This window comes from Eriocheir sinensis, chromosome 11 (assembly GCF_024679095.1).
Source record: "Eriocheir sinensis breed Jianghai 21 chromosome 11, ASM2467909v1, whole genome shotgun sequence".
Lineage (NCBI taxonomy): Eukaryota > Metazoa > Arthropoda > Malacostraca > Decapoda > Varunidae > Eriocheir > Eriocheir sinensis.
Window position 1 is genome coordinate 19,895,810 of NC_066519.1, and position 27,500 is coordinate 19,923,309.

At 41.0% G+C, this 27,500-nt stretch overlaps 1 long non-coding RNA gene across 4 annotated transcripts in view; it reads right to left on the reverse strand.

Moving 5' to 3' along the window:
• LOC126997041 (uncharacterized) overlaps positions 1-27,500 on the reverse strand; it is a 264,289-nt gene that overhangs the window by 106,447 nt on the left and 130,342 nt on the right. For all 4 annotated transcript variants that reach the window (XR_007751861.1, XR_007751860.1, XR_007751862.1 and 1 more), the window contains exon 3: positions 14,411-14,449. This is a non-coding gene — a long non-coding RNA (uncharacterized LOC126997041). The remainder of the gene's footprint in view (positions 1-14,410; positions 14,450-27,500) is intronic.

A 27,500-nucleotide genomic window follows, 5' to 3' on the forward strand; every position in this document is an offset into this window, starting at 1 on the left:
TTGTTCAGCCGCCGGTTCACAACAGTTTATATCGTTGCCGGTGTGTCGCATTTATTTCAGACATAATATTATCAATGTTATTTAATAAAAAGTGGAACACAGCAGGACCTTGTGCCGGAGGTCTGCAGCACCCACAACACAAAATACCCGCGCCATTATTGTTTATTATTTTGAACAAGATTATTTCTAAGTTTTCAGGAATGTTATGCTCTATAAGTTGTACACTCAATGACTCCTTGTGGCACAACGCAACACTCCCTCCTTGTGATGATCGATCTTTTCTGTACCACTTAGAGTAACGTTTAATTCTAGCATAGTTTTCAGGCACTGTGTCATTTAGAAAAGTTTCATTCAGAAATACTACATCGGCATTATTTTTTATCACATACTGATGTGTGAGCTCACCAATGTTAGTATGGAATCCCCTTAAATTGGCAGATCTAATCTTATTTCACTATTACGCTGCCTGTGCGCCACTGAACTGTTCGTAGTAGGCATTTTGCTGGCCTAGAAACACAGGGGAGTGAGGAAAGGTGTTTTGTGGCAGCTGAAGAGGCACGTGCTGGGCCTGGGGGTTTGTCTGGGGAAGAGGATGGTGCTGGGTCTGGGGGTTTGTCTGGGGAAGAGGATGGTGCTGGGTCTGGGGATAGGAATGGGGGCGTGGGTACGGGTAGGATTGGGGTTGTGATAGATGAAGGGGCTGAGGTGGGTGGTGGGGGAGGAAGTTGAGGGGGGGCTGTATCTGGAAGGAAGACTTGAGTGGGAGTTGGGGATTAAGTAGTGAATGGGAGTGGAAGGTGAGGGGGTTCTGGGTGCTTTGATTCACTTGAGGGTGTTGCCAGCCGCCTCGCAGAGCTGCCAGGGTCTCCTGGTTGCTTTGCCTTACGGCTGTTAAGAGAGCTTCCTGCCTCTCCTCTTCCCTTCGCACACGGCAGGTTTGGGCCGAGTGATAGGGCCCCTGACAGTGACTACAGACCAAATTACGTGGGCACTGTAGGCGCGTGTCCTTTGCGCCTGCACTTGGGGCACTTAGTCTCTTCTTCTCGCGGGTCCTCTACCTGTTGATAGTTTGCGTCTACCCTCTGTCTATTGCTAGTGGGGGGAGAGGAAGTGCCTCGTCCTGCAGCAGTGGTTTGTATCTTTCGGCGCTGAGAAGGCTGGCGACCGTTTCCACTGTCTGTTCCGTGCCCAGGCAGCGCCTGGCTGGGTTGAGCTTGGCTGCCTGGAGACGTCAGGGATGGGACAGTCGGTGTGACGTCCGACGAGGTCGCAGATTGGGTAGCAGAAGTGAGAGACTGGTTTTGGCTTATAGCTTCACCAAGTGAGGAGGTGTTGGCTCGGGGCTCGGGTAGCGGTACCACTCCCTCGACCTCTCCTTGTGTCCCCTGCCCGTCCCCTAGCGCTCTGGCCTGCTGACCTGGCCTGTGAGCTGAGGCAGGTGCTGAGGGTAGCGGAGAGTGGGTAGCGGTAGGGAGATGGTGGGGGGGAGGTGGAGTGTTGGGGCGGGAGGGGGAAGAAGTATCCCGCTCTCCCCTCTCTCTCTCTCTCTCTCTCTCTCTCTCTCTCTCTCTCTCTCTCTCTCTCTCTCTCTCTCTCTCCTAAACTTCCTCTCATATACAACACATTTGACTCATTTTTCTTTTTCACTTTTCTTCTTCCTTCTCTTTTTTCTTTTTTCTTCCTCACTTTCCTTCTTCCTTTTCCTTTTTTCCCTAATACTTACACAAATCTCACGAGTTTCCCCTCTCCTTTCTTTTCACAGCCCCATTTTCCTTGCCTCAAAATCTCGCCTGCACATAATTTTCGAGAAACCTTGATATTTTTTCGTTTCCTTGTTCTACGCGTATTCTTTTGTTACCGGTTTTGTTTCTTTCATTTTTTGATTATATTTTTCGTTCCCTTGTACATGAACTCCGACATTTCTTCTTTTTTTTCTTATATTTTTCTTTACATTTTTTTGGCGTTTTCTTCTTGAATTTCTCCATCTCTTTTTTCTCCATGTTCTTTGATTTCATTCATTTTTATATTTTTTCTACCTTCTTTTTTCTACTTTTTCTATTTATTTTTTCCTTTCCTTCCTTCTGTACATCCTAATTTTCTTTCTTCTCTCTCACTCCTTTCTTCCTTCCTTCCTTTTCTCCCTACCCCCTTCCCTCTCTCACTCCCTCCTTTCTTTCCTTCATCTCTCTCTTCCTTCCTTCCTCTTCTCCTTCCCCCCCTTTCTTCTTTTCTTCCTTCCATCCTCTCTCCCTTCGTTCTGTCCTTCCCTCCTTCCTTTCACCCTTCCTCCCTCTCTTCTTTCCTCCTTTTCCTCCTTTTCGCATGATAGTTTAAAATATTACCCGCACAGCATCTTGAATTTTCTCTCCATACATCTTCGCAGGAGGCCAAAAAATGAAGATAATGAAGAAATAAACGAAAGCTAATTTAATAGGCGAGAAAATGTACCTTGAATTTAATACATATCTACCTTGCACACCCTTACTAACGCACAGGTAAATTTATAGGTGGGAGAAACACACAGACAGACATGAACAAACAAACACAGGCAAACAGATAAACAGACAAATAGATAGGAATTAGGAATGATGTTTGAGGAGAGGCTGTGAAGGGGAGGGAATAAGAGGGGAGAGAGAGAGAGTGGGAGCGAGAGAGAGACCGGAGAGTGGAAGTGAGTGAGAGAGAGAAAGAGAGGATGAATAAGAAAAGAAGCGAGTCAAACGTGGAGAGAATAGAAAACTGAGAGAAAGTGGAGGCAGGAAAAAAGTGAGAGTAAAACTTGAAGAGTGGAAATGAAATGTAGTGAGGAGGGAGGAAGAGGAAAGAAAAATGGAAGTGGAAAAAGATAAAAAAAGAATGTGGTAAAGAAAAATAGTCAGGCCATAAATCAATCAGTCAGTCACTCACTCAGTCGGCCAGTAGGGCAGTCAGTCAGTCAGTCAGTCAATAGTCAGTCAGTCAGTTGTTCAGTAAATTAGTCAGTCGATTAGTCAGTCAGTCAGCCAGCCAGTCAATCGATACATTTGTTGATGTTATTGTTATTGTTCCAAGTATCGCTGCTGTTTGTGGGTATTGCTGTTGTTTTCGTTGTTGTTGTTTATGTCACTGCAGTTGGCAGCAGGGGGGTAGTGCTGTTGTTTTTGTTTTTGTTGTTGTTGTTGTATTGGTGGTGTCGGTGTTGACGTAGGCGGCGACTGGTCATGAATATTGTAGTGTTGTGAAGATTAACAGCACGAACTCGCTTTTAGAGGAATCGAATGCGTTTCAAGGGAATCCGATAGTGTTAAGTGGAATCAAGTAGTGTTTAGTGGAATCAGATAGAGGGAATTCCATCGGGCTTAAGGGGAATCAAATGAATTTTAAATACAAGCAATACTGTAAAAGGGGATTAAAAAGTTTACTTTAATCAGACAAAGCATAAAACGGACTGCAGCAAAAGAAAAACAATAGAACACGCAAAATAACTCGATAATATACACATGTAGTAATAAGGAATTCAGTAGCGTTTATAAGAATCAAAAGAGCATGAAACGAGCAATAAAAGAAAAACAAGAAGCAAAACAGAATCCCTAAAAAAAAGACAAATTGAAATAGGGAATCTAATAGCGTTTACAAGAATCAGATAAAAAAATCCTCGATAACCCTTAAACGACAATACTTCTAATATTCGTTAATGGAACAAGCGAACAGAAGGTAATAGTCCCTCGTTAAAATCGAAACCATTGACCTCCCCCCTTTTTTTTAATAGCGTTACATTAGAGTCATTTAAACGCTGAGTGCTGATAGGCTTCGGTGACCTTTAAAAGCGATAATGTTAGTTAGGCTTCGCACCGCGCCAGCATAATGATATAGTTTTTCAATTTTGAGTGATACCATAATTACATTCATAAGTAGGGTTAAATATATTGATAGGACACACACAGACAGATACACAAATAGATAGACAAAGCTAGATACAGAGATAGAGAAGGAGATGAATAGTTAGGAAAATAAACATAGATAAATTATAGAAATACAGATGTTTAGATAGATCAGCAAATAGGAAGATAGGTCGACGGATAGACAGACAAATTGATAGATATATGGATAAACAGACAGATAGATAAACAGATTAATAAGAGAGATGAAAGGTAGATAGATAAATAGATAGATAGATAGATAGATAGAGAGAGAGAGAGAGAGAGAGATGAATTAGGTAGATATGCATATTTCTAAATAGATATATAGACAGATTAGCAAACAAGCAGGTAAACAGACGGGTATACAGACACACAGATAGATAGACAGGTAGATTGATAGGTGTACTGGACACACACACACACACACACACACACACACACACACACACACACACACACACACACACACACCTGTCCACTAACTCATACCTGCAAGACACACCTGTAATTGCTTGTGTCAGCCCGCCGGGACATGCTACAGGTATACAAGCGGCCCAAGACACTGCTGCCGAGACCTCCTCAGACCTTGACCCACTCCCCGACAGCCTTCCGATAACGTTTGCACTGTGTTTTAAGTCCCCTCAGAACCATTTGCTCTCCCGACATCACGACAGCAACCCAACATGATATTATGAACTCTCTCTCTCTCTCTCCTATTAGTGGGGTTTGGAGAGACACATCAATAGCATACCAGACTACTTAATACCTTCATATGTTTCAATTCACGATCTGCAGCAATCCCGACAACCCGACAACCGCTCAAAAAGATACCCGACACTCTCTCTTTTCTCTTACAGGTTAAATTTAGACATATATCAACACCAAAACCGACAACTTGAAGTAATTTCCAACCTACAGCAATACCGACAGCCGAACAGACACCCGACGACTCTCTCTTACTGTGATTTCAACTTCTGCAATGATCATACCGACATCCACCCCGACAACTCAAACCATTTATATCAATCTCAGCCCTACGTACAACCTTACTAACAACCCAACACGAATTCGACAACATAAAACAAAAACACACTCTCTTTCTGTCTCGGTCTGTCTGTCTGTCTTTTTTCTGTCCCACCAGTTTGATTCGGGCAGACAGTATCAACGCCCAGTCCCGGCAACTCGAAATAAAACACACTGCAAGCCTCCTCATCGTCTTCCCGCCCACTGCGTTCCAGACACAATCTCCTCGGCGGGTGGAGCTGACGGCGCTATCACTCGCGTTAGAACAAAAGGGTTGACCGAGTTTTTAGGTCCGCGCGGCAGGAGTCGACGGTCACTTGTGAACGATAAGCTGCCAACGATCAGACTAAAGTTTATGGGACTGTCCAACTTGTGTGTGTGTGTGTGTGTGTGTGTGTGTGTGTGTGTGTGTGTGTGTGTGTGTGAAATCAGGGCGTGTGATATCTCTCTCTCTCTCTCTCTCTCTCTCTCTCTCTCTCTCTCTCTCTCTCTCTCCCCTTCATATTTCATTAAAAATCTCATCTAGCCAATATTATCAAAAAGAATTACTGACAGCATATTATAATTGCCTTAATAATCTTCAATTCGTTAAGAGCTTCGACAAATAAAGAATGAAGGTGCAATTAAAATGTTCCTAATTCCCTTAACGAGGTCGAAAGGTCACGAGGTTATACAAGTGACCCTTCAACAGGTAAAGCTTTAAGTAGGTAATATTTGAACACCTTTTAAGTAGGGTATTATGGGTTTACCTTTCAATTAACCTGAGCATTATGTAGAGTCTCGTGGAGTGATATTAAATGGGTACTTTATAGGTGTGTGCGTGAGAAGAGAGAGAGAGAGAGATGGAAGAAAAACAAAAACAGAGATAGAAAGAAGAAAGAAGAAGAAGGAGGAAAGGAAGACGGGAGATACAGACCAAGAAGAAGAAGAAAAAAGAAGAAGAAGAAAAAGAAGAAGAAGAAGAAGAAGAAGAAGAAGAAGAAGAAAAAGAAGAAGAAGAAGAAGAAGAAGAAGAAGAAGAAGAAGAAGAAGAAGAAGAAGAAAAAGAAGAAGAAGAAGAAGAAGAAGAAGAAGAAGAAAAAGAAGAAGAAGAAGAAGAAGAAGAAGAAAAATAAATAAACAGATTGAGAAACAGAGCAACATAACCATACAAAAACAATCAGAATGTGAGTTTGTTTCTTTACTTGTATACATTTTTTTTTATTTATTTACTTATTTTAGTTTTAATTTTTTCTTCTATTTGTTTTGTTATTTTTTTCATTTATTTACATTTTTTTTGTGTGACGAGATACAGACAGACAGATAGAGAGGCGGACAGACAGGCAGACAGACAAACAGACAGACAGACTCCCTTCCCCTCCTCCCCCCTCCACACACATAACCCACGAACAAAAAGAGATAAAAAACGAAGCACAAGAAGAAAAAAAAAACGACCTCAGTGTAAAAAAAAGTACTAAAGAACACCACAAAATAAAACACACACACACACACACACACACACACACACACACACACACACACACACACACACACACACACACAAAGACATACAAAACTAAAGCCGAAAAAAATATGAAAAGTGGCTCGGGAAAAACAGCAACAAAGCAACAAAAAACAACTAGAAACATCCAAAACCCGGAGAATGAAAATAAAATAAAAATATATACAAAAAAAAAATCACAAAAAAGCTCGAGTTGCAAAGAGTAGCGAGGAGGGATGGGGGGGGGGGAGTGTGTGTCCTATCCCCTCTCACCTTTCCAAACACCTGCCCTCTGCTCTGCTTCCCTCTCTCACTATTCTCCTCCCTCTACTTCCTTCCTCTCTTCCTTCTCTCCATACCTCTCCTCTTTCCCTTTCTTTCAATTTCTATTTTCTTATACTCCCTTTCTTTCTCCCTCTCACCTTTCCCAACTCCTGCTCTCTACTTTGCTCCCCACTTACACTATTCTCCTCCCTCTACTTCCTTTCTCCCTTCCTTCTCTCCATACCTCTCCTCTTTTCCTCCTTCCTCTTTCTATTTTCTTACTCCCTTTCTTTCTCCCTCTCACCTTTCAAAACACCTGGGCTCTAATTTTCTCCCCTTTCACACTATTCTCCTCCCTTTACTCCCTTCCTCTCTTTCCTTCTCTCCACATCTCTCCTCTTTTCCTTGCTTTCCCTTTTTATTTTCTTATTCCTCTTCCTTCCATCCTTCTTTCCCTTTCTCGCCTCCCCTTCCTCTTATTTTTCCTACGTTTCTTCCCCCTTCCTCTAATTCCCCTTTCCCCTCCTCTCCTCCCCTCCCTCTTACTTTTCCACGTTTCTTCTTCATTTTTCCTTCCACTTTCTCTCTTTATCTGTATCTTTCTTCTCTCCTCTATTTCCTACTTTCTTAACCATCTTCTTTTTCGTTCATCTTTAGTCTTTTTCTCCTCCCTCCCTCCATCTCTCCTCTTTCTACTTTTTGCCCCTATTCCCCTCCCTTCCCCTCTCTCTTTCCTTCACTACCACTTCTTTGTTCTGCAGTGGACTAATAATAGCTAATGATGATGATGATGATGATAATTTTAACACTTGTGCCCATTATTTCTTTCCCTTCTTCATCCCTCCGGTACCATTTCTTTTCTCTCCCTTCTTATTTCATCCCTATCAACTTTTTTTCTCTCTTCCCCTCCCTTAAAAAACACAACATTTCCCTTTCCCTCCATTCACTTTTTGCACCTTCCCTTTTCCGCTTTCATCTTGTCTTCTTCCCCTTCTATGTAATTCTATGTAAGTCTCATTTCCTTTTCTATTCTAATTTTTCTCTTTTGTCTCCTAGCCTTACTATCATCATCTCTGGCTCCTCCTCCCTCACCTAGTTCTTTTATCTTTTCTATTTTCATCCTATTCTATTCCTTCATCCATCTTCCTCTTTTCTGTATTTTCTTTCTTTTCCTATTCACTAACCTTCTTTCCCTCACCTTCCACAATACTCCTTTCCTCTATTTTCCCTTTTTCCTCCTCTCATTACCTTCCCCTCTGCTACTCTCTCTCTCTCTCTCTCTCTCTCTCTCTCTCTCTCTCTCTCTCTCTCTCTCTCTCTCTCTCTCTCTCTCTCTCTCTCTCTCTCTCTCTCTCTCTCTCTCTCTCTCTCTCTCTCTCTCTCTCTCTCGTGTACCTAATTACTTCCCTTTAATATCCCTCTCACCTTCCTTCCTTCCTCCTCTTCCTCCTCCCTTTCTCTCCATACCTCTCCTCTTTCTCTCCCTTTTCTTTCTATTTTCATACTCCCTTTCCTCCCATTCCCGTTCCCCTTTTCTCCTCCCTTCCCTCTTCCTTTTTCCCAATTTTCTTGTCTACCTTTCTCTCTCTTTGCTCTTTTCTCTCTTCTTCTTTAATTCTCTCCCTACGTTCTCTCCCCTTCACCCTTAACCCTTTTCTCCTTCCTCCTTCCCTCTCTCTTCTTTTTATATTTTTCCTCCAGATTCTTTCCTCCATCTTCCATCATTCCTCTCCTCTCTTGCTCTCCCTCCTTAATATTTTTCCTCCATCCCTTTTACCTGCATCTGTGTCCTCCTTTTTTTCCTACCCTCATTCCCACTCTTCTTTCCTCCCTTCCTCTTTTATTCTATTTTTTCGTCTATTTTTTCCCTCATCCACGTTTCCCTTCTCCTCTCTGCCATCTTTCTGCTTTTTTCCTTCATTTTTCTCTAATTCACCTTTTCTTCTTCCCTCCGCCCTCTCTCTCCCTTCCTTACAATTTCCCTTTTCTACTTCATGCCTCACCTTCCTCCCTCTTTTCCTCTCTCCATCTTTATTCTACTCTCTTCTCTACGTCTCTCTTACTCATCCTTCCTCTCACTCTCTCCCTTTTCCCCACCTTCCTCCCTCCCTCTTTCACTCTCTTCCAATCTTCTCAACTACTTTCTATCCGTCTCTCAATCATCCTCCCCTAACCCTCCTTCCTCACCTTCTCCTTTCATCTCTTCCTCTGCTCTTTTTTTTACGTCTCTCTCACTCTCCTCCCCTTTAATCCAACCTCCTCCTCCTCCTCCTCCCCCCTTCTATTTGCCTCCCTTAGTCACGAATGCGAGGCTTTTAAATGCATTCAGGTGCGCTAATGAGGCGGGGTGTTTACCTGTGTTTACCTGCGGACACACGCGCCTAATTTGCGAGACATCCCAGGTGAGTAATCGGTTTAGGTCCCACGCACGATTGGACGTCTTTATATAGAGAGAGTTTTGATTTTTTGGTGATTAATTTGAGACTTTATTTTCTACTTTTTACGTCTCTCACTTATCATTACCCTGTCTTCCTCTTTCTTCCTACCTTTCTTCCTTCCTTTCCTCTTTTTTTCCTTTCTACTCCTTTCCTCACCTTTCCTCCTTCCTTTCCTCTTTTTTTTCTTTCTACTCCTTTCCTCATCTTTCTTCTTTTCTTTCCTCTTGTCTTCTCTCTACTCCGTTCTTCACATCTTCTATTTTTATTTATCTGTTTCTTAAAGAAAAGGAAACAGTTCAAGGACAGAAAAACGAAGGTAAAAAAGCCCGCTAATCACTACACTTATAAGATGTACCGAGGAGTTATGACCCTTCAAGTTGTGGTAGTAATAGTAGTAATGGTAGTAGAAGTGGTGGTAGTAGTTTTGGTGGTGGTGGTGGCTGTAATAGTAGTAGTTGTGGTTGTGGTAGTTATATGATTAGAGGGAGTAACAGTTGTGGTGGTAGTGGTGGTGGTGGTAGCAGTAATAGGGTAAGATGTGGTAGTGGTAGTAATAGTGGTTAGCTGAAGTGGTGGTGGTGGTGGTGGTGGTGATGGTGGTGATGGTGGTGGTGGTGGTGGGTGTTTTACGAAGTTTATCAATTTACTCCCATTCTCTCTTACACCCCCTCCATTACACCCTCCCTCACACCCTCTTACACTCACATCACAATCTTTATTAGTGATGTTCTCCCTCCCTCACACATCCCCTTCAACACCCCCTCAATTACACCCTCTTACATTCACATCTCCATCTTTATTTATGATTTCCTCCCTCCCTCACACTTCTCACAGATATTTTTCATTTCCTTCGCTCTCCAAATTACTTCCTCAAGCCCTCATTGACTTAACTCTCATTCACACCCTCTCATTCACGCCCTCCCTTCCTCCTCCTCTCCCATCATTCACTCCTTTGGGCAAACACACTCTTTCATGGCTCTCAAAACACACGCACACCCACACCCACACCCACGCACCCACACACCCACACACACACACGGACATTCTACCTGCGTGCAAATCTACTCTCACCTTTTCTTCGTTACTTTCTTTCCCAGGTGAAGTTTTGCATTCAAATTTAACATTGTATTCCTAGCGGGTATGTCCCTCTCCCTCTCCCTCTCTCTCTCTCTCTCTCTCTCTCTCTCTCTCAACGGCTCCCAAGTCAACTATTACACCAAGACAAACTTGCCTCATTCTCACTCATAAATTTCGAGCTGTTTCAGAATTACGATAAAACTTGGAGCAACTGGGACCCTCCGCGAGAGATGAGAGGTGTGAGGAGGAGGAAGAGGAGGAGGAAGAGGAGGAGGAGGAGAGATTGGGTGTGAAAAGTAGCATGCGTCAAGAAAAATAAGTTTGTTGCAGTAAAAGTAGTAGTAGTAGTAATAGTAGTGGTAGTAGTAGTAGTAGTAGTAGTAGGGATAAAAACGGTAATAAAAACAAACATTCGAGGAAGAAAACAAGAATCACAAAACGAAAAACAGAAAAAAAATAAAGAGAATATACAAAAAAAGAGAGAAAGAGAGCGAGAGAGAGAGAGAGAGAGAGAGAGAGAGAGAGAGGATAAAAGGAGGATGAAGTATAAGACGACATAAAGAAAGGACGTGAATAAGAAGAGGAATCGGAGGAATGGAAAGTGCAAGAACGACCTCGGGAGGGAAAAAAAAGATAATGGAGCGAGATAAAAGAGAGAGCGAGCGAGAGAGAGAGATAATACATGTAAACTGGAATGAAGTGGAAGGATGAAAAAAGGAATGAAAGAGAAGGAGGAGAAAGAAAAAAAATGAAGTACGAAATGAAATAAGAACATAAAACATAATGAAGTAGAAATATATATCAATGCAAGAAGTAAAGAAAAAAGTAAAGCAACAAGGCGGGAGAGGAAAAACTTAGATGAAATAAGTAAATAAAAAGGAAAAGAAGGACTGAAAGGAGAAGTAGGAAGAGGAGGAGGAGGAAGAGGAGGCGGAGGAAGAGGGGGAAGAAAACGAGGAGGAGGAGGAGGAGGTGGAGAAGTAATAGGAGGAAGAGAAAGAGGGAAACAACGACAATGATTACAGCAAAAGAAGAAAGAGGAAGAGGAAGAGGAGGAGAAGGAGGAGGAGGAGGAGGAAGAAGAATAAGTAATACAAGTAGAGCCTAAGGAGATTTTGTGCTCCATTTCAAGCATTCTCTCTCTCTCTCTCTCTCTCTCTCTCTCTCTCTCTCTCTCTCTCTCTCTCTCTCTCTCTCTCTCTCTCTCTCTCTCTCTCTCTCTCTCTCTCTCTCTCTCTCTCTCATTCTTTCTCTTTCTTCCCCCTTCCTCTTCCTCTTTCTTTCCCTTCCCTCCCCTCTCTCTCTCTTCTCTCTTTCTTCCCCTCCCCTCCACTTTCTCTCTCTTCTCCCTCCCATTCCCTTTCTTCCTCCCTCTCTTTCCTCCTCCCCCTCACTTCCCTCTCTCCCATACACTCTTTCACACACACACACACACAAAAAAAAAAAAAAAATCCCTCTTCACTCCTTTTCAATGTTACACCAAAAAGTTTGCAGGTCACGAAGTCAGGGTAAGGGGAGCTATTTCTTCTTCTTTAGCGCCCTGACAGGTAATCTTTAGGTATGTGTATGGGTAATTACCTGGGGGAAAATACCGGCGTAGATGAAGGGGAACGTTTGAGACGGGGAGGTGAAGAAGGAGATGGAGAAGGTGAAGATAGGAAGGAAGGGAAAGGATCTGCATTAAGAGGTGGAGGAGGAGGAGGAGGAAAAGGAGGAGGAATATATATGTGTTAAATCATGTATGAAAACTGTTATCAGCGTTTCTTGCAGACTATTACGTATGAGAGAGAGAGAGAGAGAGAGAGAGTATACAAACAGAGAACATACACTAAACCCAAACAACAAAAAAAAAAAAAAAAAAATGAAAATAAAACGCGAAAAAAAACACAAGGCAAAAAAAGAAAAAAAACACCAAGAAGGAAATAAAGGAAAAAAAAATACATTCCCTTCTCTTTTTCTTTTCCCTCCAGTTCGGTTCGGCGGTGAAGGGAGACGAGAAAATCAGTAAATATGGAGGAAAAAAAAAAAAACTCTTCCGGAAAATATATTCAGAAAATTCCAGCAGCGGGCAACCTCGTTTTCCACACAATTTATTGGAAACCTATTCATCCATCGTGTCCTGAACGGGGCGTGTGAATATACTCTCTCTCTCTCTCTCTCTCTCTCTCTCTCTCTCTCTCTCTCTCTCTCTCTCTCTCTCTCTCTCTCTCTCTCTCTCTCTCTCTGCAGCACCTTTTCCATCTTCATCCATCCTAGTTCACTTTCTTGCAACATAATCCCCCATCCTCCTCTTCCTCCTCCTCCTCCTCCTCTTCCTCCTCCTCCTCGTACAACATAATCCATTCCATTCTTCTTTTAACCTTCCTAAACGTCCTTCCTGATTTTCCTCCTTAATTTTCCTACTTCTCGGCTTTCCATCTGCATCACTCCTCCGTCCTTTTTTCCTCCTCCTCCTCCTCCTCCTCCTCCTCCTCATGGCGTCGGCTTCCCGTTTGTGGCCGAAGCAACCTTTAAGTTTCCGTCGTAAATATTTTAAGACGGTGTAAAATGCGGGTTAGAGAGGGAGGTGAGGCGAGGTGAGAGGTGAGAGAGGGTAGACAGGAGGGTGATGGACGAGGAGGAGGAGGAGGAGGAGGAGGAGGAGGAGGAGGAAGGGTAGGAGCTGAAACAAAGAGACGAGTGGGAAGGAGAGGGAGAGACAAAAAGGAGAAGGTGAAGGACAAATGTATAGAATGAAAGGAAGAAAGGGAAGGAAGGAAGGAAGGGAGGATGAGGAGATTGACCAGGAAGAAGAGGAGGAGGAGGAGATTAAGGAAGGGAAGCAATGATGAAAGAGGAGAGTGAAGATGGGAAGAATAAGAAGCTAAGGAGGAGGAGGAAAACAAAGGGATTTTTAGAAGGATATGGAAGGGATAAAACGGAGGAGGAGGAGGAGGAGGGGAGGAGAAGAAGGAAGAAGAGGGGAAAAAGGAGAAAGAGGGAGAAGGAAGAGGAGGAGGAAGAGACTTACATAACCATCACCAACATCACCACCACCACCACCACCACCACCAACATCACCACCACCACCACCACCCACTCATAAATCTTGCCACTTTCACAAAACTCACACACACACATTAAGGAGCAAAAAGAGACACACATTAATAAAACCATCGCCGTCACATTAATTCCTCCTCTCGTCACCTAATCTTCCTCTACAAACGACCTGATGATGACGTTGATTCCCCTTATTAATTAACCTGAGTATTTTTATTTGACCATCATGTATTTTTTTTTTTTGCTATTATCGTTCTTATTTATGGTATTGGTTATGGTGGATATTATTATTATTATTATTATTATTATTATTATTATTATTACTCCTACGGTTTTCAATTTCCATTTTTCTTTGTATCATTAGTTTTTGTCTCCCTTCTTGTTGTTTTGTTTTTTCTTGTTTTGTTTTGTCTTGTTTTATTTTGTTTTTGTTTTGTTTTGTCTTGTTCTGTTTTGCTTTTGTTTGTCTTGATTTGTTTTGTTTTGTCTTGTTTCGTTCTGTCTTCTTGTTTTATTTTGTTTTGTCTTCATGTCTTGTCTTGTTTTGTTCTGTCTTTTTGTCTTGTCTTGTTCTGTCTTTTGTCTTGTTTTGTCTTGTCTTGTCTTTTTCTTGTCTTGTTTTGCCTTGTTTTGTCTTGTCTCTTCGTCGTTGCAAGTACTCTATTTCCTATCGTTCATTTTCCTCTATATTTATGTCTGGCCGATATTACTGTTATTACTTTCACGATCCTCAGATACTACTTTCTTATTATCAAACCTCTTATTGTCTGACGTCATTGCAAGTATTATCTCATCGTTGGTCTTATTACTGATATTGGCTAAGAGAGAGAGAGAGAGAGAGAGAGAGTAAACAAACAGATCACAAACACTAAATTCATACAACAAAACAAAAACAACGAACAAAACGAGAAAATCAATACGAGGGCAAGAAAAAACCCCACCTCCTGTTCTTTCTTGTATCAATATATCTTTCCTCTCTTCTGGCGGTATCACAAGTATCCTTCATCGGTGCTCCTTTTTTATAGTACAGGCAACAGCTCAACGTCTCTATCCTCATCCTACATCCTTCTGGTGTTAAGAGAGAGCGAGAGAAAAAAATAAAAAAAATGTTCGCAGGTGAGAGAAAAGTGACGGGACGAAGAAGGAAGTGCGGAATATGGAACAGGTGTGGGAGACTAATTAATACTCACAGATAGCGTGGCGGTGGTGGTGCGCGATGCTGGGAACACCTGGAAAAATGAGGTATTTATATATTTAATTAGTCCGCGTCTCTCTCTCTCTCTCTCTCTCTCTCTCTCTCTCTCTCTCTCTCTCTCTCTCTCTCTCTCTCTCTCTCTCTCTTCCATTCTTTCCACTTCCCATTTCCTTTTGTTCTTTCTATTTTTATTTCTTTACTTTTCTCCGTTTTCTACTTTTTTCTTCCTCAACAATGATAGACAGATAGATAGATAAATAGATAGTCAGACAGACAGATAGATAGATAGATAGATAGATAGATAGATAGATAGATAGAGAGAGAGAGAGAGAGAGAGAGAGAATCAGGTTACTTCAAGGACAAGTAGCAAATTAAGACAAATAGATTCAATAACAGACACTCCAGAAGACGGATATACGACTCTGTGTTTGTGTGTGTGTGTGTGTGTGTGTGTGTGTGTTTGCGAGTGGGCGTTTGTGGGCGCGATTTCTCACCTCATTAGTCATCTCTCTCTCTCTCTCTCTCTCTCTCTCTCTCTCTCTCTCTCTCTCTCTCTCTCTCTCTCTCTCTCTCTCTCTCTCTCTCTCTCTCTCTCTCTCTTCATTTTCTTCCTCTTTGTCCTTCTATCTCATCCCCTCGATAGTTTATCTTTCCTCTTCCTCCTCCTCCTCCTCCTCCTCCTCCTCATCTTCCATAAATTCCCCTTTTCCCTTCTCTCTGATCCGTTTAAATATTCAGAAGATTGAGTCCCTTGCGTTTGGGGGCACAGGAAACACATACACACACACATACACATAGGAGGAAGAGGAGGAGGAGGAAGAGGAGGAGGAGGAGGAGGAGGAGGAGAGTAAGAAGAGGTGACAGGTTTTCCCTCTCTCCTCACCCTCATTTGTCTTCCTGGCGCCCTTATTCCGCTCTCCTCCTGTCTTCCTCTCTGACGTACGGGTGAGGAGCCGCGTCTCCATATGTTCTCATTTCCGAGGTGAAGTTCAATTTTTTTGGCCGTGGAATTTTATGTGTACTTCAGTTTTTTTCTGTGATGATGTTTTCTTTATCTAGCACTTTTTTCTTTCCTTTTTTTACAGTCTTCATTAAGTTCTTGTTGTTTTTGTTCTTGTTTTTCTTCCTGTTTTTTTTTTTCATTTTCGATATTTTTTTTCTTTCGGACGTTTCTTTCTCCAGTATTATCCACACTGCGTTGGATTCTGCTTGTTCTTGTTCTTGCTCTTTTTCTTCCTCTTTTTCTGTTACTATCATTCCTATTTTTTTATTATTTTCAGTTTTTTTTCTTTCTAGTATTTTTTTCTTCAATTTTATACAGACAATTAATTTCTGCTTCACTTTTTCTTCCTCAATTTCATCATTTTTCTTTTCTTTCTCCTCTTCATTTTCCTCCTATTCTTATTCAACTTAATTCTCCTTTAGTACCCCATGAAATTTTGTGCACCATTTCTGCCCCCTCTCTCTCTCTCTCTCTCTCTCTCTCTCTCTCTCTCTCTCTCTCTCTCTCTCTCTCTCTCTCTCTCTCTCTCTCTCTCTCTCTCTCATTATCTCCTCCCTTAACGACGGCCTCTCCTTCACTCCTAACCACCTAATATTTTACTTTCCTCACCACCTTCACTTCCTTTTCCCGATATCTCCTCCTCCTCCTCCTCCTCCTCCTCCTCCTCCTCTTTTTCCTCCTTCTCCTTATGATCGTTTTTGTATTCTATTTTTCCCTCTTCCTTCTTTAATTCGTTTTTATGGTCTACTGTTTTCTCCTTCGTCTTCCTATCTAATTTTATTCTTTCCCTCCTCTTCCTTCTTCCTCACTTCTCTTTTCATTATTTTCCTTTTCCTCTTACTTCTCCTTATGATCAGTTTTGTTTTCTTCTACTTTTTCCTCCTCCTTTTTCAATAATTCGCTTTTCTTTTCTCCCGTTTTCTCCGTCGTCTTGCTATCTAATGTTAATCTTTTCCTTCTTTTCTCCTTCTTCCTCTCTTCTCTTTTCATTATTTTCCTTTTCCTCCTACTTCTTATGATCAATTTTGTATGTTTCTGTTTTTCCCACTTGCTCAGTTTTTGCTTCACCTGTTTTCTTCTTCGTTTTCTTTTTATCTTCTCTTCATCTCCTCCTCTTCCTTCTTCGTCTATTATGTATTATTTTTCTCTTCCTTCTATTCTTTCTTCTCTGCGTCTTGATATTCTACTCCTGTTTCCACATCTCTCTTTCCTTTTTCTGTTTTTATCCTTCTTTTTCTCCCCTCCCCTCTTTATCCATTTATCGAGTATCTTATTTTCTTCTGTATTTCTGTATTCTCCTTTTATTCGTTGTGATGTCTTCTCCAATGTCTATTTTCTAATCTTGTTTCCTGATGTTTTTCCTCTTCCGGTTCTTATCCTCTCCTTTTCCCCTTCCCACTTTGTCCTTTCATCAAGTATCTTCTCTATTCTTTATTCTTCTCTTCCTCGTATTAAGTCTTCTCCAATGTCTTATTTTTTATTTGCGTTTCCTGATGTTTTTCCTCTTCCTGTTCTTATCCTGCTCGAGTGTTCCCCCCTTTCTCCTCTTTTTCGTCCTCGTCATTTTCTCCTCCTCCATCTCTTCCTCGTCTTCCTGTTCTCCTCTCTCCATTCGCTCTTCTTCCTCCTCTTCTTTCTTATTGCTTTATGACGAGCAATGTAGTTTCCTCCTTTGTGTGGATAAGATATATAGAGACATGCCTGTACTCTCTCTCTCTCTCTCTCTCTCTCTCTCTCTCTCTCTCTCTCTCTCTCTCTCTCTCTCTCTCTCTCTCTCTCTCTCTCTCTCTGTTACTTTCTTTTCTCTTTTTCTTCTCATTATATTTCTTCTCTTTTTTTTCATACTGTTGTTTTTGTTATATTTCATCTTTATCAACATTCATCTTCATGTCTAATTAATTATTTATTCTTTTTTTTTCTCATTTATTTCTTCCTTTTCATTATTTGCTATGTTATGTTATATGTTTTCTCTCTCTCTCTCTCTCTCTCTCTCTCTCTCTCTCTCTCTCTCTCTCTCTCTCTCTCTCTCTCTCTCTCTCTCTCTCTCTCTCTCTCTCTCTCTCTCTCTCTCTCTCTCTCTCTCTCTCTCTCTCTCTCTCGCATACGCCCATCGCTGACCCCAAACATTTAAAACTGTATAATCTTCTTTTCCGTTCATTTTCACACCATTTCACGCGATATTTTTGATTCATGTTTCGCTGTGATGAATGATATGTATGGCTGGTTGGCTTCACTTGTTCAGCTCATTCATTTTGATTTCATATATTTGAATTAATCTACTTTTTTCCATCATTTATTAACACGTGATTTTAAAATATATACGAATGTGTGAAAAGTTAACTGCATGTCTATTAGTCTATCTATCTATCTATCTATCTATCTATGTCTATCTGTCTGTCTATATGTATCTGGTCGTCTATTAATTTATCTACCAATGTTTATATAATATTTGTAGGTTTCATAATAATCAAACATTTATATTAGCAGTGTGACGGTGTGTGCGTGTGTGTGTGTGAGTGAGTGTGTGTTCGTTTGTTCCGGCGTTGATTTATCCTTATTTCAATTCTGTCAGGCGTTATTAAACAGGTTATACACGCGGCACATTATTTCCGTAGAGTGGGACAACATTATTAAAAGCGATCATTCACCCTATTGCCGCCTGTCTGTCTCTGTTATGTTCCGTGATGGAGAGACACATGCTCTCGCTTTGTATTATTCATGGGCTTCATTACGATCTCTGTATATTGGGAGGGTGATGTGTGGGTGTTAGTGAATGTGTGTGGGGGGAGGGAGGGAGAGGCGTAGAATTGTTTGTATGTGTGAATGTGGGCGAGGGTTATGTTTGTGTGTGTGTGGATGTGTGTGTGTGTGTGTGTGTGTGTGTGTGAGGGAAGGAGGGAATAGGGGGGTAGTTATGTGTATGGGGAGAAAGGAGGAGGAGGAAAAGGGAGGTGAAAGTTTCGAGGAGGGAGAAAGATGACAAAACAAGAGCCTTCTCCACCTATTTCCTCTACCCCCCCCCCCCTCCCCCCGTCTTCCCATTCTCCTCTCCAACACCTTTCGCGCTCCCACCTATCACCTGTCACCTGTCCTGTCCTCGCTTTCACTCGCCAGTTAACGATCGCGTGACAATGTATTTGCTTCGGCGACAATTGGAAGCTGCACGTCAGGCATCCACTCTACAGGACTAGCTACTCGTCCTCCTCCTCCTCCTCCACCTCCTACTACTACTCCGACCCCTCACACCGTTACTTAAGAATCAGGTCACACGGGTAGCACACACACAAGGGCTTCTACTCTCTCTCTCTCCCTGCCTGCCTACTGTGTGCAAAAGGAGCCTCATGCATACTCTCAGCGTGGCCAATGCTCGGAGATTCCTGAAGGTAAGAGGAAGAGTGGAGAGAGTGTGTCCCTTTAGCTCTTGTCGCCTGGTTGGTCCTGGACTTGACGCTTGAGTGATCTAATCTAATCGAAGTTGGAGTAGAGGAAGAGGGGAGGAAGATGGACTGTTGTTGTTGATTTTGCTATCGTTGTTGCTATTGTTAGATTTATTTTTGTATTAGAATTAGTATTAGTATTAGTAGTATTTATGATTGTAATAGTCGTAGTAAGAGTAGTAGTAGTAGTAGTAGTAATAGTAGTAGTAGTAGTAGTAGTAGTAGTAGTAGTAGCCGTTCCACTAACAACATCAATACTACCAACACCAATACCACCACCACCACCACCATCAACAACAACAACAACAACAACAACAACAACAACAACATTCATTCCCACAGTCACAAAGGCCTCCAGAAAGTAATATATGACTTCAGCGAACCGCAGCACCAAACACATACATAAATAACGAACGAAAGAAAAAAACATGACGAAAAAAATAGAGAATACTCGTAGGTTGAGAATAACGAATTTCCTTATGTCGAACGAAGTCTCTCTCTCTCTCTCTCTCTCTCTCTCTCTCTCTCTCTCTCTCTCTCTCTCTCTCTCTCTCTCTGATATACGAAGGTGCGTCGATTATGAGAGAGAGAGAGAGACACCTCACCATCACCACCACCACGACCACCTCTTCGTCAAAACACTTCTATTTAGACACTTCTTCAATTATTTTCCTTACTGCAGTTGACTTACGTGAAAGAGGAGAGAGGGAGATTCGGAGGAATGGTGAAAGAAGGTGAGAGAAGGGAAGTAAAAGTGAGAGAAAAAGGGAGGGAAAAATGGAGAGAAGCTGAGGAACGTGGATGGAGAGAGAAAATAAAGAAGGAATGTTGGGAGAGAGAGAAAATTTTTGGAATGCAGTACAAAGAGGGGGAGAGAAGAGGGAGGAAGAGGAGAAGGAGGAGGAGAAGGAGGAGGAGGAGGAGGAAAAATGTACGTGGGAAAAAAAATAAGGCAAAAAATAAGAAAAAAAAAATTAAAGTGGAAAAAAGTAAGAAAAATATATATAAGTAGGAAAAAGTAAAAAAAAGTAAGAGGAAAGTAACTAACGTGCGCCTTGCTTTCCTTGACCTCGTTCTGGCAAATTTTTTTTTTTAACTCCGAGATGACCCAAACTTTTCCTAAATTAAGATTCTTCGTCCCGCACATAATTTTGCCTTCCATAAACATTATCTCTCTCTCTCTCTCTCTCTCTCTCTCTCTCTCTCTCTCTCTCTCTCTCTCTCTCTCTCTCTCTCTCTCTCTCTCTCTCTCTCTCTCTCTCTCTCTCTCTCTCTCATCCCGTATGCTGCTTTCTTCTCTCTTTTCCTTCTCATTTTCTTTCTCTTCTTGTTCTTGTTCTTGTTCTTCTTCTTCTTCTTTGCTATACGGTCTTTTCTTTTTTCTTATTGTTATTATTTCCTCTTTCTTCTTTGTCCTTGTAATTATTTTCTCTCCTCTTTTTTCTCCTTTATTTCTTCATTTTCTTCTCATTATTTGCTTTATTATGTTTTATTTTGCTGATGTTCTCTCTCTCTCTCTCTCTCTCTCTCTCTCTCTCTCTCTCTCTCTCTCTCTCTCTCTCTCTCTCTCTCTCTCTCTCTCTCTCTCTCTCTCTCTCTCTCTCTCTCTCTCTCTCTCTCTCTCTCTCTGTGTGTCTCTCTCTCACATCCATCCTATCCTTCTTCCCCTTTAGCAAGCTCCAAACATTCTCTTTAATACATTGTTCTTTCCTTCAGCATTTCTTTCTTTTATTTCCAGCACGCATTTTTTACTCGTTTTTCTCGCCTTCCTCTTCCCTCCCTCCCCTGGCAACACTACCCTTCCACCCCTCTGATCTCCTTTCCATCTCTTCACTTCTCCCTGTCTGCTGCGTCCATGCCCTTCCGCACACATTCCTTTCTTTTTTCCCTACCTCCTCCTCTCCCCTCCTCTTCTTCCCCTGCCAACACTATCCTCCCCCCCCATGCACGCACTTCCATGTCTCCATTCTTCCTTGCTCACCCTGTCCATGCTCTTGTTTCTTCACTTTCTACGTTCATCTACTCTTAAAATGACCGTTCCCTCCCTCCCTCTTTTCCCATGGTAACCCCTTCACACTTTCTGGCCAATCAACTCCCTTTTTTCACTTGATTTCCTTTCCCTGTTAAGTCCTATCTTACTTCCTTCTCTTCTTTCCTTCTTTCCTTTCCTCCCCTTTTTCCCCTCTATTTCCTCCTCCCTCTGTCAACTCCTCTTCCTTCCTTCCTTTCTTTCTTCCCCTTTCTTTCCTTCGATTCCCTCCCTCTGTCAATTGCTATCTTGCTTCCTTTCTTTCCCTTCTTCCCTTGCTTCATCTACCCTGTACTGTTCTTCCTTTTTCCTTTTTTTCTTTCTCTCTCTCTCTCTCTCTCTCTCTCTCTCTCTCTCTCTCTCTCTCTCTCTCTCTCTCTCTCTCTCTCTCTCTCTCTCTCTCTCTCTCTCTCTCTCTCTCTCTCTCTCTCTCTCTCCGTTTTTTCCTTATCTTCTCTTTGCTTTATCTACTTCATTCTTTCTTTTTCCTCCCTTCCTATGTTTATTCCTACCTGTACTTTCTCCCTTTTTCCTATTTTTTTCCATATCTCTTACTTCCAACTGTTTACTTCTTTGCCTCCCTTCTTTCTCTCTTTTTTGCTTAATCTACTTTCTTTATCCTCTCTTCCAATGCTAACTCCTTCCACTGTTTTCTATTTCTGTTCCTCCTTCCTTTCCTGCTAACCTTCCTTTCATCTCCTCTCCCTTCTCTATACTTTTTCTTTACCCTCTCTTCCAATGCTAACTCCTACCTCTGTTTTCTATTTCTGTTCCTCCTTCCTTTCCTGCTAACCTTCCTTTCATCTCCTCTCCCTTCTCTATACACCTTCGTTTTCCTCCTCCTATGTCTTTTAATACTCCTGCTCCTTCTAATGTCCTCCTTCCCCGTTTAGCTTTTGTTTCATCTTCCCTTCCTTCTCTATACCCCTTCTTTTTCCTCCATACCATGCCTACTTTTATTATTCTCTACTCCTGCTCATCTCCCTTCCTCCTCCTCCCTCCCTTCCCTTCCCTTCCCTTGCCCATATTATAATTTTATTCTTTCTCTCGCATCAAAACACACCTCCCTTGTTCTTCCATTGCCAACAGAGGGCGACGGTGAAAATTATTAAGGCTGCATTATCACACACACACACACACACACACACACACACACACACACACACACACACACCTGACGCGTCTTACCTGAGAATATTTAATTAGGGAGTGGCTTGCTTGCCTTTACTCTCACGCCAGCCACTACCACTCCTCCTCCTCCTCCTTCTCCTCCTCTCCCTCTTTATGCACTCTTTTCCTACCTTTATTTTTTCCCTTTTTATTTCTTCCTTCTCCCTCCTTTTCCTTCTCTTTTCCTTGTTTCAATTACTATACATTCCATACGTTAACTTTCCCTGTCTCTGTTTTCTTCTCCTTCCCTTTCTCTTCTTCTTTTCCTTTCCTTTATCGTTCCTTTGTGACTATCAATTGTTTTCTTTCTTTTCTATCTTTTCCTTTTCCTTTCCTTTATCTTTTTTCCATTGCAGATCAATAATTTTCTTCTCCTTGCCTTTGTATCCTTCGTTTTCCCTTCCTTTGATTTCCCTTTTCCTTATGTCTGTTAACTGTTTCTTCTTTTTCTTCCCTTCTTATTAATCTTTTCTTCCTCATTTCTTTATCGTTTCTCCTTTCCTTTGCATCATTCCTTCTCTTTCCTTTGCTTTATCTTTTCCTTCTATACATCAATCATTTCTTCTCTATCCCTTTTATATCCTTCCTCCTCCTTTCTCGGCCGTTAATATTCAAGCAGGTAGGCGCAATCAACATGTCACACCTCACCTGGCAGTGTTTACGAGCACAGGTGTGGCCAGGTGCAATGATTACCTGGTCGAGATTGCCACACCTGGAGAGCTATTTTGGACCGGATTAAATTAAGTCGGATATATGATTCATTCGTGAGGGCTTGAGTGTGTTTCTGCCACTGGTTTGGAGATGTCTATGAGTTGTTTTTTTATCATATTTTTTTATAATTTTGTTTTTGGTGTTTGATGTTTTTTGCTGATTTTTCCTTTTTTGTTTGTTTATTTTTTTGTTATTATCTTTTTTAGTTGTTTATTTATTTGCATGTTTTTTTTTTTTTTTACAACATTCACTTCCTCTGTTTGCAAACGGCTCGGTTTTTCTTACCTTTTTTTTTTCTTTCAAGTTCGATTTCTTTGTTTGTTTTTTTACTCTTTTTTCCCCATTCTTTTTATTGTTATTATTTTTTTTGTGTCGTTCTTTCCTCTCTCTCTCTCTCTCTCTCTCTCTCTCTCTCTCTCTCTCTCTCTCTCTCTCTCTCTCTCTCTCTCTCTCTTTGTATCTTTTTTTTCTTGTTCTTGTTTTATGTTCACTACAACAACAAAAACTGCTACAACAACAACAACAACAACAACAACAACAACTACTACTACTACTACTACTACAACTACTACTACAATCACTTATTTTTCTTCCCCCTCTTTTTTTTTGTTGCCATCACTATTATTCTTCATTTTTTCTTCGTCTTTGCTTTTTTTCTATTTTTTCTTTCTCCTCCTCCTTCTCCTCTTCCTCCTCCTCCTCCTCCTCCTCCTCCTCCTCTCGTTCGTCAGGGAGGGAAAACGTTGACCTATTATCGGATATCGAGTTGCCAATAAGGAGCAAAACTTATACCTCTCGTGTGTGTGTGTGTGTGTGTGTGTGTGTGTGTGTGTGTGTGTGTGTGTGTGTTTCAGTACCTTTAGGATCACAAATAAGATGAGAAAAAGATGAAAAATGAATTATGGAAGACTGAGAAGAAGAGGGAAAAGAGGAAAAAGAAGGGATAAGAAGAGGAAGAAGGAAGAAGAAAATATGGAAGACCAAAAAGAAGAAAGAGAGGTAGAAGATCGAAAACGAAGAGAAAGAAGATAATATGAAATGTGGAAGACGAAGAAGAAAAGGGAAGAGAGAAATTAGAAGGACTATGAAGAGAAAAGATAAAGTAAAATGTGGAAGACGAAGAAGAAAAGGGAAGAGAGAAATTAGAAGGACTATGAAGAGAAAAGATAAAGTAAAATGTGGAAGACGAAGAAGAAAAGGGAAGAGAAAAGATAAAGTAAAATGTGGAAGACGAAGAAGAAAAGGGAAAAGAGGAAGAAGAAATATGAGGAGAAGGAGGAATAAAGAAAATATGGAGACCTAAGGAAAAGAGAGAAGGGAGGAAGAAGAACGAATGAGAAGAGGAAGAAGAATAAGGAAAATGTGAAAGACTAAGAAGAAAAGAGAAGAGAGGAATAAGAAGGAAAAAAAAGATAAAGAATAATAACGAGGAAAAATAAGGAGAGAGAAGTGAAGAAAAATAAATAAGATGAATAACAATAAATAACATAACAATATCAATAACATCAACAATAAATGAATGAAGACAAAAAATAAAGAGAAATAAGTAAAAACATAACCAACGAAAGAAAAAAAAGGAACAAAGGAAGCAAACAAAATAACAGACGAAAGAAAGAGAAAAAAATAAATAAAGAAAAGAAAGTTCACAACACTGGACGCGATGACACTAAAAAAAAAAAAAAGAAGAAAACAAGACAGAAGAAGAACTGGCCAGGGAAGACGGACCAAAATACCTCGAGGCAGAAATTGCGAAAGAAGAAAAAAGAGTGCGAGGCGAGAAACAAAGAAGAAGAAAAAGAAGTGAAGATAATCGTCGTGGTCTAAATGCCGCGAGTTTGAAATATTTCGTTGAGTTTACAAAGAAGAAAAATAACAGGGGGACATCACGAAAAATGGACGGAAAGAAAAGGGAAAGAAAATCTGCCACTGGAGGATAAAAAAATGGCAAGGAGATAAGAAATAAAGATGAAAACTAGAATTGGAGGATAAAAAAATGGCAAGGAGATAAGAAATAAAGATGAAAACTAGTACTGGAGGATAAAAAAATGGCAAGGAGATAAGAAATAAAGATGAAAACTAGAATTGGAGGATAAAAAAATGGCAAGGAGATAGGAAATAAAGATGAAAACTAGTACTGGAGGTTAAAAAAATGGCAAGGAGATAAGAAATAAAGATGAAAACTAGTACTGGAGGTTAAAAAAATGGCAAGGAGATTAGAAATAAAGATGAAAACTACCACTGGAGGATAAAAAAATGGTAAGGAGATAAGAAATAAAGACGAAAACAAAATAAATAAACGAGATAATATAGAAAAAATAAACGAAAGAAGGAAAAAGAGAAATTAAGGATGGCAGGATCAGAAAGGAAGTAAAAATAAATAAACAAAACCGTGAAGAGAAAAGGAGTTAGAGAATGCAAAAAAGAAAAAAAGGAAGAAAACAAAAACGAGAAGAGAAAGAACAAGAACAACCATAAGAAGAAAGGGAAGAAGGGGATAAGCAAAAGAAAAAGAAAAAAAAAGGAAGAAGAAAATCAAGAACCAGAACAAGAAGTAAAAGAACGAGAACAACAAGAACAGCAACAAGAAGCAAGGGAAGGAAAGTTGAGAAGCAAAAGAAAAAAAAAGTAAAAAAGAAAGCAGAAAAACAAGAAGGATAAGAAAAAAGAACAAGAACAAGACAAACAGGACCAACAACCAGAAGCAAAGGGAAGAGAAGATGAAAAAGAAGAAAAAAAAGAAGAAATTATAACCACTGCAACAGCAAAAAATGAAAAAATTAAAAATAAATAAAAATAAAAAGAATCCTCACTAATCACCAGCCTTTAATTAAATAGTTTACCGCCATTCATCATCGCGGGTAATCAAGGTGTTACTCTAATTACCTCTTCATTAACCTCGCTAATACACCGACAAACAAAGATCAACACGTCAAATAAATACCAACGCCCGTCAACCCCCAAAAGAAACTCCTTCCAAAAAAAAAGAACAACAAAGACAAAACGTAAATAGAGAAGAAAAACAAAGGCAGTCGGTCCCAAATTGCCAGCGTTCTCCAGGTAAATTATCCTCACCTGGGAGATAATCACGCCCAATTAACCTTAAAAGGGCAAAAAATTATCCCGTCCGAGAAGCTCCTAAACGCCGGTAGTTGTGTGTGTTTTGGCGTGTCCCTGAGGCGCCGCGATGACGGATGTGGACTGGGCTGACAGGAGGAAGGACTGGACGACCGGCTGGGTGTGTGTGACTGGCAGGTTTGGAGGCTTTGTGACTGTGGCGTTTCTTATGTGTCTTTGGCTTGATGGGTTGACCTTTTTAAGATGACTGGATGTTTGATTGGATGAGTGATCGGATGGCTAACTGCATGATTGACTGGATGTCTAGCTGGGTGCAAGACTGACAGATTTGGAGACTGACTGTTTTTTTTTGGTGTGTATTTGGAGTTGGTTTGATAAATGATGACTGAGACTGACTGGATGACTGACTGCATGTGTGACTGGCTGACTTCCGTGTGTTTGTGGCGTTAGCTTGATAATTTAAGACTAAGTGGATAACTAACTGGATGACTTGGTGTGTTTGTGACTTATTTTAATGGATGACTGGATGACTGGGAGGTTGTGTGACTGTGACGTTTTTATGTTTATGGCGTTTGCTTGATCGATGACTGGCTGACTGGCTGACTGGATGACTGTGTGGTTTGCTGACTAACTGACTGGCTGGTTATGTTCTTCCCTCGGTGGTATGAAGGCTGACTAAATGGCTTTCTTTTCTTTCATTTTCATTTCTTTCTGTTGGCAGGAATACGCGGAAAGTCAATCTCCATTAGTCTGTCTTCGTCTGTTTTCCTTTCACTCGAACTTCCGCAACGCACAACGGCATCGGACGCACAAGAGTTTCCGGAAGATGGATTTTGGATGATTCGGTTCTTACTTTCTGCCCGGACTGACTTGCAAGGGTCCTCAGATATCTCTTTTCGCCGTTCAGTTACTTCTCTTTACTCACAAGTAAATGGTTTGTGGTATTTTCCCATTTTAATATTAGGAAAAAGAACTATGATGGATTTTGGATGATTCGGTTCGTACTTTACTCACGGGCCGGACTGACTTGCAATGGTCCTCAGACATCTTTTTTCGCAGCCCAGTCATTCTTCTTTACCCGTATCTCTCTTTGGAATAGCTTGCTGGTGGTATTTCTCGCATGTACGTATATATAAAGAAAAACACGTATGTTGGACTTAAAATGATTCGGTTCACACTTTCAGCCCGGACTGACTTGCAAGGCTCCACATATATCACTTTTTGCCTCTCAGTCATACCTCTCTATTCGCATTTCTCTTTGGGTAATGAAGGAATGACTTGATTCTATTTCTTGCATTTACTTCTCGAATATTAAGATCAGAAGAATGAGCTTGGATGCGACGTGGTTATCTATACGTTTCACCTAATCATGCCTCTCTATCCGCCTTTCTCTTTGGGCAATGAAGGAATGACTTGTTTTTATTTCTGGCATTTATTTTTCGATTATTAAGATCAGGAAAATGAGCTTGGATGCGACGATGACTTGTTTTTATTTCTTGATTTTATTTTTCGATTATTAAGATCAGGAAAATGAGCTTGGATGCGACGTGGTTATCTCTATACGTTTCAACCTAATCATTCCTCTTTATTGCATTCCACGCTGGGTCATGAGGGGATGGCATGCCTCTCCCAGATGGTTACGCTAGGGGAAAGGAGCGTA